This window comes from Tamandua tetradactyla, chromosome 12, assembly GCF_023851605.1.
Source record: "Tamandua tetradactyla isolate mTamTet1 chromosome 12, mTamTet1.pri, whole genome shotgun sequence".
In the NCBI taxonomy this organism is placed as follows: Eukaryota; Metazoa; Chordata; class Mammalia; order Pilosa; family Myrmecophagidae; genus Tamandua; species Tamandua tetradactyla.
The window spans coordinates 29,337,135-29,347,836 of NC_135338.1; the positions used below are offsets into that span (position 1 = coordinate 29,337,135).

The 10,702-nt window shown below is 43.5% G+C and overlaps 1 pseudogene; it reads right to left on the reverse strand.

The window, feature by feature from the left end:
- Nucleotides 1–1,026: 1,026 nt before the first annotated feature.
- On the reverse strand, nt 1,027–6,325 carry LOC143651391 (mitochondrial ornithine transporter 1 pseudogene; annotated as a pseudogene).
- Nucleotides 6,326–10,702: the final 4,377 nt, after the last annotated feature.

Consider the following 10,702-nt stretch of genomic DNA (forward strand, 5'->3'; position numbering starts at 1 on the left):
TCCCTTTTTAGAGCCATGAGAAAGCCAGCAGATGCCTCCATGTTCGCCATGTGCCCCACCAGTTGAGAGAGAAACCCTGAACTTCATTGACCTTCTTGAACCAAGGTATCTTTCCCTGGATGCCTTAGATTGAACATTTCTATAAGCTTGTTTTAATTGGGACATTTTCTCAAACTTAAAACTGTAAAGCAGCAACTTATTAAATTCCCCATTTTAAAATCCCTTCTGCTTCTGGTATATTGCATTCTGGCAGCTAGCAAACTAGAACACATGGGAAGGTACATAATGACATCTGCTGACCCATCTCTCCTGGGTCGGTTTCAGAATGGCTCTTTGAGCTTCTGTGGGTCTCTCTGGCTTCTGCTGGGGCATTTTCTTTCTCTAAGAGTTCATGTGTCCTCACTTAGCTTCTCTGGGCCAAATTCTGAATTTCACCTCTTAGCTAGCATCTCCCAGGGCATTTTTTGTCTCTAAACTTTGGCTCTCTTGAATCTCTTTAGTCTGTGAGCTCTTGCTTAACATCCCTCAAGGCAATTCTGCCTGAGCTTTTCTGTGCTTTCTCCAAAAGGTCTCCCTCCTGTAGGACTCCACTAAATGGATTAAGACCCACCTTGAATGGATAGGGTCACATCTCCATGGAAACAGCCTAATCAAAAGGTCCCACCCACATTGGGTGAGTCATATCTCCACAGAACTAATCTAATCAAAAGGCCCCATCCAACAATAAGTCTGCCCCCACAGGATTGGATTAGAAGAACATAGCTTTTCTGGGGTACATATCAGTTTCAAATGAGCACAATCCCATTTATCCATTTGTTTCAATTATTCCAATAATGTCCTTCTGGGCATTTTCTCCTCCATTATCAGATCAGTCCAGGATCATGTAGTGCATTTACTTGTCATTGTCTCTTTAGTCTCTTTTTAAACTTGTGAAAACACATACACAACATAAAATTTTCCATTTCAAAAACTCCCAAACCTCTAATTCCATGGGATTAATAACATTCACCATTTTACACTGTACCCTCACCATCCTTTACTAAAACTTTTGTTATTCTTCTTAGCCATCTCTGATGGCTTGGAGTTACCCCATAAAAACATATCCTTAATCTTAATCCATTCCTGATGGTGTGAACCTTGTGTTGAGGTTAAAGTGTGGCCCAACCGAATGAGGTTGGGTTTTAATCTGAAATACTGGAGTCCTTGGTAAGCAGAACAAAATTCAGACAGAAAGAAGCCCCAGGAAGTAGCCAAAAGCTGCTCCTCTGAACCCAGAGGTGAAGGGAAAAATATCATCATGTGCTTTGCCATGTGACAGAAAAGCCAGGGACCAAGGCGCTCTGGCAGACAGCCCAGAATTCCACAGTTCCCTGGGAGAAAGCATCACCCTGCTGATGCCTTGACTTTGGACTTCTCTCAGCATCAAAACCATGAGCCAATAAATTCCCACTGTCTAAACCAACCCATTGTATGGTATTCATTTTAGCAGCTGGGTAACGAAAATGCCATCTTTGCTAAAAAGAAACTGAGGCTCAGAAAGGCCTTCCAATCAGACCAAGATAACATTGTAATAAGTAGCAGAGGCACGAGACCCAATCACAGGTAAACAGCCTGCAGTCCCCAAGCTCTCCCCAAGTCTTTCAGAATCCATTTCTCTGAGAGTGATAGTGTATTTGTTTCCTAAGGCTCCCATAATGAAACACCACAAACTGGGTGGCTTAAAACAACAGAAACGTATTGTCTCACAGTGCTAGAGGCCTGAAAAGTTTGAAATCAAAGTGTCAACAGGGCCTTGCTCTTTCCAAAGCTCTGTGGAAGAATCTGTTCCATGCCTTTCTCTTGGCTTCTGATGGCAGCCAGCAATCCTTGGTGTTCCTCGGCTTGTGGTAGCATAACTCCAATCTCTGCTTCCCTCTTCACTTGACTTTTTCTATCCTGTGCCTGCTGTCTGTCCATAATTCCCTCTTATAATGATACTAGTCCTATTATAAGGGCCCATCCTAATCTAGTTTGGCCTCATTTTAACTAATCCATCTTCAAAGAACCTATTTCCAAATAAAGTCACGTTCACTGACCCAGGGATTAGGACCTGAACATGTCTTTTGGGGGGAGGGGATACAAAAGTCGACCCATAAAAGACGATTTGGTGTTAAACAAACCAAACTTCTCTCTTGCTGTCCTCTGGCTCTGTCTTCGTGAAAGTATATGCTACAGTTTGATGGCAATAACAGTAAAAATAGTATTTCTTAGGCACATCAGTGTGTCAGGCCTACATCAAACATTTCACATGCTTTTTATCATTTAATCTTCAAATCTCCACAACTTATGGACTATGTCTTTTTCCTTTTAATTAGGTAAATAATTTAATGTTAAAATGCCCAAATTCCTTTTACGACAATGTTTAAGTGACCATATTTTTCTCTGAAGTACAGCTCTGAAATGGTGCAAGTTGAACCCCAATATTAAACATGAATTAAGCAACTTGAATGAAAAAAAAACTCTCCTGACATAAATCCCTTCCACTCATTCCCCTCTGCTCATTCTCACCCATCTGAAATTACTTCTATTTAAGACACCTAGTTAAATCTTTAACAGACAATGTTGGAGGAAAAGGTTTGCTGACGACAAGCTGATACTGGCCACAGGCCTTGGGCAGGACACTATGGATGTGAGCCACCTGCTTTCTGCCGGGAGCAGTCTGTTTTCTGTACTGTTTTAGACCATCCGGCTCGGATGATGGGGCACTTAATAGCTACTGATGGTTTGAGTATGGAGCGGAAAGTAAAGCAGAAAACTGTTTTCTTTTGGAGAGAAAGCAAATGGAAGGCCAGCCTACAGCTCTGCCTATGGCTGTACTTCAGGCATCACGCTCGGCAGCCCTCCCAGATGTCTGCATGTCATGTCCGCATGTCTGCAGCAGCTGGCTTCCCTGACCGTCTTGCTTCTGGCACTGTGACCCCAGCTACCACAGAGGCCTTGTGAAGAGCAAAAAAATTAAGGGAAACTGAAGGTCTGTGACATGCCAACAGTGACAGACACACGTGGGACAGCAACTTGGTTTCAGCAGTACCGGCTTTTAAGAACAATTTTAATTGGGGGAGACGCTGCTGGTCTTGGAGCAGCATGGGATGCTGAGGCTTACTTTAGTAGTGACAAGAACGACCCTCACACCAGATGGCCAAATAACAGCTACGCATCCCCGAGCCTGTTCACCAGATGAACCGTGGGGCCGTTGTGTCGGTGCACATCTACACACATATGGGAAAGGCTGATAAAATTGCTTTACTTATGTTTCATGACTTCCTAAAGTCACACCCTCTACCAAATCACTAAAATTCACCGACTTCCAGTACTCAATTTTAGAAGGCCCCAGCACTTTTACAGCAATTTACCGCAAGATAAATTTCAGGATGGGTTAACCCTGGCATTACGGCCTAATACAAGCACTGAGGTCTATTCCATGCTGTCTGAGAGGAATTTAACAACAAGTCCTGACACTAGATAATTACACAGAGGACAAAGGCTTCTCTTGGAGGTTCTGGCACTGTCTGTTCTCTGGAAGGGTTTCTAGCTGGTAGAGGCAGAGAGGACAGTGAATGGTCCAAGGAGATCGACAGCTCCTTAATGGGCCAGCAAGAAGCATGTCCAGGCCAGGACCCAGAAACCAGAAGCTAAAGCTGCTGTCAGCCTCTGGGTCTCCAGCATGGCAGCACAGCGCCACCCCCTCGGCTCCCTCCTCCACCTAAAACCCAGCACAGCAGACGTTCTCTTGGAAGGGAAAGCGGGGTAGTTGACACTGGTGAAGGCCATGCTGCTTCCCAAAGACCTGATGTTCTAGGCCACGCCTTACAGTAGTCAGAGTGAGGAATGCGAGCCCACTCAGGACCTGAGCTGACACTAAGGTAAGGAGCAACTTGGGAAAATCCAGGCTGCCAACTCTGAAACTTTAATCCAAGCATATGGATGCCACACCAGAATGCTGCCGGCTCAGATGTAATTCAAGCGCATGGACGCCACGCCAGAAGGCAGGTATAGTCCCCTCTTAAAAATCTAGATGGAGATTTTGGTTCTCAAGCTCCACATAAAAACTTCTCCAAAATTTTCACTACGTAATATTGTATACATGTTAAACAGACTTTACAAAGAGACCCTACATCTTCAAAGGGTAAAGCAATCGTTTATAACCGTTTTTCACAGAACATGGTCAATGCTGGGTTTTTCTGTGATATCTGAGATTAAACATGGAACCAAATCGTGTTTCCCTCAGCACATGACTAAACTGCATGTACACCTACAAGCTTATGCAAAAACCCTGATACTCCTATATTTGATCTCTCGGAGAAGGTACTTAGAGCCTGTTCTAGTTTGCTGGCTGCTGGAATGCAATATACCAGAAACGGAATGGCTTTGAACAAGGGGGATTTAATAAGTTGCTAGTTTACAGTTCTAAGGCCAAGAAAATGTCCCAATTAAAACAAGTCTGTAGAAATGTCCTATCAAAGGCATCCAGGGAAAGATACCTTGGTTCAAGTAGGCTGATGAAGTTCAGGGTCTCTCTCTCAAGTGAGAAGGCACATGGCGAACACAGTCAGGGCTTCTCTCTTGGATGGAAGGGCACATGGCAAACACGGCGTCATCTGCTAGCTTTCTCTCCTGGCTTCCTGTTTCATGAAGCTCCCCGGGAGGCATTTTCCTTCTTCATCTCCAAAGGTCACTGGCTGGTGGACTCTCTGCTTTGTGGTGCTGCAGCATTCTCTGCTCTCTCTGAATCTTCCTCTGAATCTCCTATTCTCCAAAACGTTTCCTCTTTTATAGGACTCCACTAAACCAATCAAGACCCACCCAAATGGATGGAGACATGTCATCACCTAATCCAGTTTAACAACCACTCTTGACTAAATCACATCGTCCAGGGAGATAACCTGATCACAGTTTCAAACATACAGTATTGAATAGGGATTATTCTACCATTATGAAATGGGGTTTTGATTAAAACATGGATTTTCTAGGGGGCATAATTCCTTTCAAACCAGCACAGAACCCCTGGCTCAGCCTGTTTATTCCACTTAGGACAAAAGTAGCAATCTCTATTTCTGTACAATCATGGGCAGAAATGGTATGATGTAAAATAGAGGTCCTTCCACAAAGTTTAAGATTCAGAAAAGGGGAAGACAAAAACACAGAACTCCCATGAAGCTAAAATAATTCCACATTGGTCTCGAACTCAGTGAAACCCTGAGATGAACTGTACTCCCTAAACATGTGTACTTGGACCCAGTTTCACCAAGACACTTCGACAGGTTTTAAACTGGATCATCATCAGCTTCCTGCGAATTCACAGGCCAACACACCGCCCCACTGGCTAGCTACTGGGTGAATCACAGTAAGCTTCAGTCTGAATATAGGGGTGTTATTCCTTCATTTCTCACAACACTTTCAAAGCTTTGGATAAATCCTGCCTATTTTCCAACCATGGAAAGAACCTGAATTCTGGATTTGATAGAATCCACTGGGTATACAGCCAGCCCGAGGCAAATTCCACCAACTCGACCACGTAACATCTAAGGAACATTGCCTAGTTCATCTTCTGGTCTCACTAACGCAAGAAAACAATCAGATCAATTCATAAACACCGAAGAAGAAGAAATCCTCTGGCACTCTTCAAAGTAAAGTGCTGGAAACGACCCTGGTAGAAACTCGAGGGGCCATGCTCTGTAAGGATGTGCTTCAGACAGACCAAACTGTATTATGGCTTTTGACAATCTTTCTCCACTTCCTACGCAGTCTGCAGGCTGCACCTGAGGAGCTCAGTGTACACGGGCACCGGCGCAGCAGAGGCAGAGGCGACCCAGTGGGCGGTGGCGTTCTGAAGGCTACTCAGCTTTACCTGCTTGTCCAATCCACCCACCTTCCTCACGACTTAGCAGAAGCTGTAGCACACAAAGAAGACGGAGTTCTCGGCAATGGATCGGCGCTCAGCGTGGGACCGATGCCCTCGTAGAAGCCCCGGAAGCTCACCGGCAAGTAGGCCTTGAGGCAGCGGTGGGTGCAGGCCAGGGAACGTCTGCATCTTCACCTTAAACCTGTGGACGGGCTGCTCGGCCAGCACGCCTGCGGCAGCTTGCACAGCAGGACTGGCTGTCGTGTTCACCCACTCGTCTGTTGGATTCCGTGGACGTCAAGTCTCCGGAGCTTATGGTGGCGCCTGGTACCTCTCCCTGCAGCTCCCGGTCCGCCCGGGGGTGCGCACACTCTGTGCGGAACGAGCTCCCGGGGTGGCCGCGTCCTGCCAGGTTCGGTAGTCTCCTCTCGGCTCCTGTGCCATGTACTTACAATACTCTTCATATATAAAAAAAGGCACTGAGCCATTCAGTAATAGGAATGGTCCGCGTTGGAGGCAGAATCCGACCTCAGGTATCTTTGTCACCCAGAACAGTTTAAATTTGGGTAAAAGTCACTGTACTCTGGAGGCTCTTTTTCAGGACGCCATGGGCATGGAGGGGAGGTGACTCGCCTCACACCCCTTTATCATAACTTTTCCCCTGCCAAGCCACAGCCTGCCAGTGACCCTGGGGTCAACGTTGCCCACCCTGGAACCTGCCCTTCCTATTCACCCTAAAATTAAAGGCTGGGCAGGGTGCCTCAGCCTCCAAGCAGGGTTCCAGGCTAAAACTCTTCACTCTGGCTCAGCTTAGCTTCCAGAGGTTCTCCCTAGGCATGGAGCATGGGCTGAGGGTCTGTTAGTGTCCAAGGAAAGTGAAGAGGAAGTCTGAGGTTGAGACTCAATTCCCACGTTCACCATTTCTGACCAGGAAGTCACAGCTCCACTCCGCCCTCCCGGGTCAAGGTTGGAAGTCTGCATTTATTATGCCTTGATGTTTAGATTTCTATGCTTCACTTCTGGGCTGCTGGTATGAAATGAGTAGAGTTTCCCTTTGGTAGTAAATGGAGCAAGCAACTATCCCATTCAGACGTGAGGCTGGAAATGTGAGACTAGAAAGCCTCTGAGGAGGTGTATTAGTTTGTTAAGCTGCCGGAATGTAATATACCAGAAATGGGACAGCTTTTAAAAAGGGAATTTATTAAGTTGCAAGTTTACAGTTCTAAGGCCATGAAAATGTCCAAATTAAGGCACCAGCAAGAGGTTATCTTCACTCAAGAAAGGCTGATGCCATCTGGAATACCTCTGTCGGCTGGGAAGCCATCTGGCTGGCAGCTCCTAGTCCCTTGCTCCTGGGCTCCACTGCTTTTGGCCTCTGTTTCCAGGGGTTTCCTCTCCAAGTGTCTATAGGCTTTCACTTAGCTCCTCCAGGACACAGTTCTGGGTTCTGGCCTGCTTAGTATCTCATAGGAAGGCATATGGCTATATCTACTGGGCTCTGCTTCTGCAAATGTCTGGGTCTTGGGTTGGCTCTGAAACAGCTGTTCTCCAAACATCTGAATTTAGTTTTCTCCAAAATATATCCTCTTTTAAAGGATTCTGATAAATTAATCAAGACCCACCCTGAATGGGTGGAGTCTCATCTCTATCTAACCAAAAGGCCACACCCACGGTTGGGAGCAGCATATCTCTGTAGAGATAATTTAATCAAGAGGGTTTCTGTTCTACGATATTGAATCAGAATATAGGACATGGCTTTTCTGGGATACACAACACTTTCAAACCAGTACAGGGGGTTAGCGTGTACTTAGTTTTTTTGTGTAAAGCAATTTTATTGAGATATATTCACATATCACACAATCCATCCAAAGTGTATAATCCATGGCTTGCAGTATAGTCATAGAGTTGTGCTTTCATCACAATAAATTTTAGAACATTTTCATTGCTCCAAAAAGAAAACCCCATACCACTTATGTCCCCCAATTGTTGACACAGCTTTGGTGTGATGTCTGTTAAAGTTGATGGGGGAATATTACAATATTACTGCTAAATATAGTTCATAGTATGCATTAGGTGTATTTTTCCATATACTACCCTATTATTAACACCTTTTAATAGTGATGCACATTCACTCTAGTTCACGAAAGACCATTCACATGTTTGTACTGTTAACCACAGATATTGTCCACAATAAGGTTTACTACGTCCAGTCCCATGTTTTATCCTCTCGCTTTCCTCTAGTGACATACATGACCCTAAACTTCCCCTTTCAACTACAATCACACCCATAATTCAGCACTATTAATTACACTCACAATAATGTGCTACCATCACCTCTATCCTTCTTCAAACATTTGCAATCAACCTTATTAAAAATTCTGCACAAATTGAATATCAGCTCCCCATTCTCTACCTCCATTCTATCTCCTGGAACCGATGTTCTAGATTTTAACTCTATAAATTTGCTTATTATAATTAGATCATATTAGCGAGATTATACAATGTTTGTCTTTTTCTGTCTGCCTTATTTTATTTTATTTATTTATTTTTTGATGTGATTTAGTCACTGCTGAGTGAGTGATGTCCATGAACTAAGAAATCAAAAATGGATACTTCTAGCCTGAGTAATGGGAGGGACAATCCCTTATTTTAAAATCTGAGGCTTTTGAGAGCTTACATCATCAAAATCTGTTTGATGAATTCATTGACCTTCATTAATAAATGCTGACTAAAGTTGTGTGCGCTTTTTTTTTTGAGGGGGGTGGGGGGTGGGTGATGCAAGGTCCAGAAATCAAACCGGGGTCTCCCACCTGGAAGGCAAGCATTCTACTGCTGAACCATCCGTGCACCCTGTGTGTGCTTTTTTTAATGAGAGAAGGAGGTGAGAGCAAATCTTGTACTAAGCAAAACCATAAGAATATTCATTTTGACTAAACATCATTTAGTATTTTTAAATTAAAATTTTCCTCATCTGTAAGATGAAAAGACTGAACCACATAATTCCACTTTGAATCCCACTCCAAATTATACTTTAAACAGCTGTCCACTGATTTTACAAAATCCAAATTTTCATTTTCACTCAATTCGTTTGTTGATTTTTCCACCAAGCATGTGTTGTATGTTCTAAGTATAGCAATGTCCAGGTACCAAGAAAGATATAAAGGAAGCTGATGGAACCATAATATTAGTGATAACTGAGCCCTTTAGGTTTCAATCACTGTGCTAAGAATTTTACACAGATTATTCCTATAGTATAATATGGTATAATATGATACATATAATATTTCCTATAATAATAAATTATTCATTTATTCCTCCAAAAGGGTACTATTATTTTCCTCATTTACCAGATGAAGGAAACTGAAACCCAAGAGTGGCTAAGGAACAACTATGTGCAATGGTGCCTCCCTTATTTAGCTGGAAACATGAAATCCATCTACAAAACATCTGGAGAACAAGTCCAAGAATATAATACAGCAATTGGCACTTTTCACTATGTGTAATCATTGAAGATATTTAAATTCAAAGAAGGAGAAATATGCCTGTGGGCTACAGGTAGTTCCAGAGGGTTTCACTGTATGCGTAATGAAGCTACTGCCTTTAACAGGTAACCAGAAACCATGATTTTTAAAGTGCTGGCTCTAGCTCTAGGGTGCACACATCAAACTAACAAGTGTAAAATTAAATGTCCAGGTTCGGCTCCTTAAAAATATCTTATCTCCCTATCACCCGACAACTTATGGGTGAGCAGCAAGGAGCTGGCATATACCCCAAACCCTAGAGCCATTTGCAGTGCTGGCTCACATTAAAAAAAAAAGATTTATTGTGAAAATATAACATATATTCAAAGTACATTGTAGCAAGTAGTTATGGAACAGATTTCAGAGTTTGGTGTAGATTGCAGTTCCACAATTTTAGGTTGTCCTAGCTGCTCCAAGACACTGGAGACTAAAAGAAATATCAATATAATGATTGAGAAGTCTTACCAATTTAAGTCCTATCTTCTGTTATAACTCCTCTTTCTCCTTAGATCTTTCTTCCAATCTTTAAGGGTATTTATGCCCATTATACCTTTGTCATGTTGGAAAAGGCTACTGATAATATGGGATAGGGAATGGAAGTAGATGACATTCTCAAGAGTCTGGCCCCTCTGGGTTTCAGGACTTACCTGGCCTATGAACCCATCTAGAGGTTGTAGGTTCCTGGAAAGTAATCATAGTGCATGGAACCGTTGTAGAATCTCAGGTGGCACCCTAGGTGTTCTTTAGGGTTGGCAGGAATGGTTTCGGATGAGATTTGGCAAAACTTGGTAAGAGGCAGTCTCTTCTGAAGCTTGCAAAAGAGTAGCCTCCAGAGTAGCCTTTCGACTCTATTTGAACTCTGTCAGTCACCAAAACCTTATCTGTTGCACTTCTTTTCCCCCTTTTGGTCAGGATGGCATTGTTGATCCTATGGTGCCAGGGCCTGGCTCATCCCTGGGAGTCATATCGCACGTCACCAGAGAGACTTTCACCGTGTAGGGGGGAGGGTAATGATTTTACTTGCAGAATTAGGCTTAGAGAGAGGCCACATCTGGGCAACAAGAGGTCTTCTGGAAGTAACTCTTAGGCATAAGAGGTAAGCTTAACCTCTCCGCTACATAAATAAACTTCACAAGAACAAGCATTAAGATCAAAGGCTTAGCCTATTGACTTGGGAGTCTGTAATGTTTGACAGAGTATCACGGGTTTCCTTAGTGGGAAAGCTTAACGGTTCCATATTTTTTCTCCTGTCCCTCAAAGGATTTTGCCAATGCTTTAAAATTATCTGTTCAAAATGTTC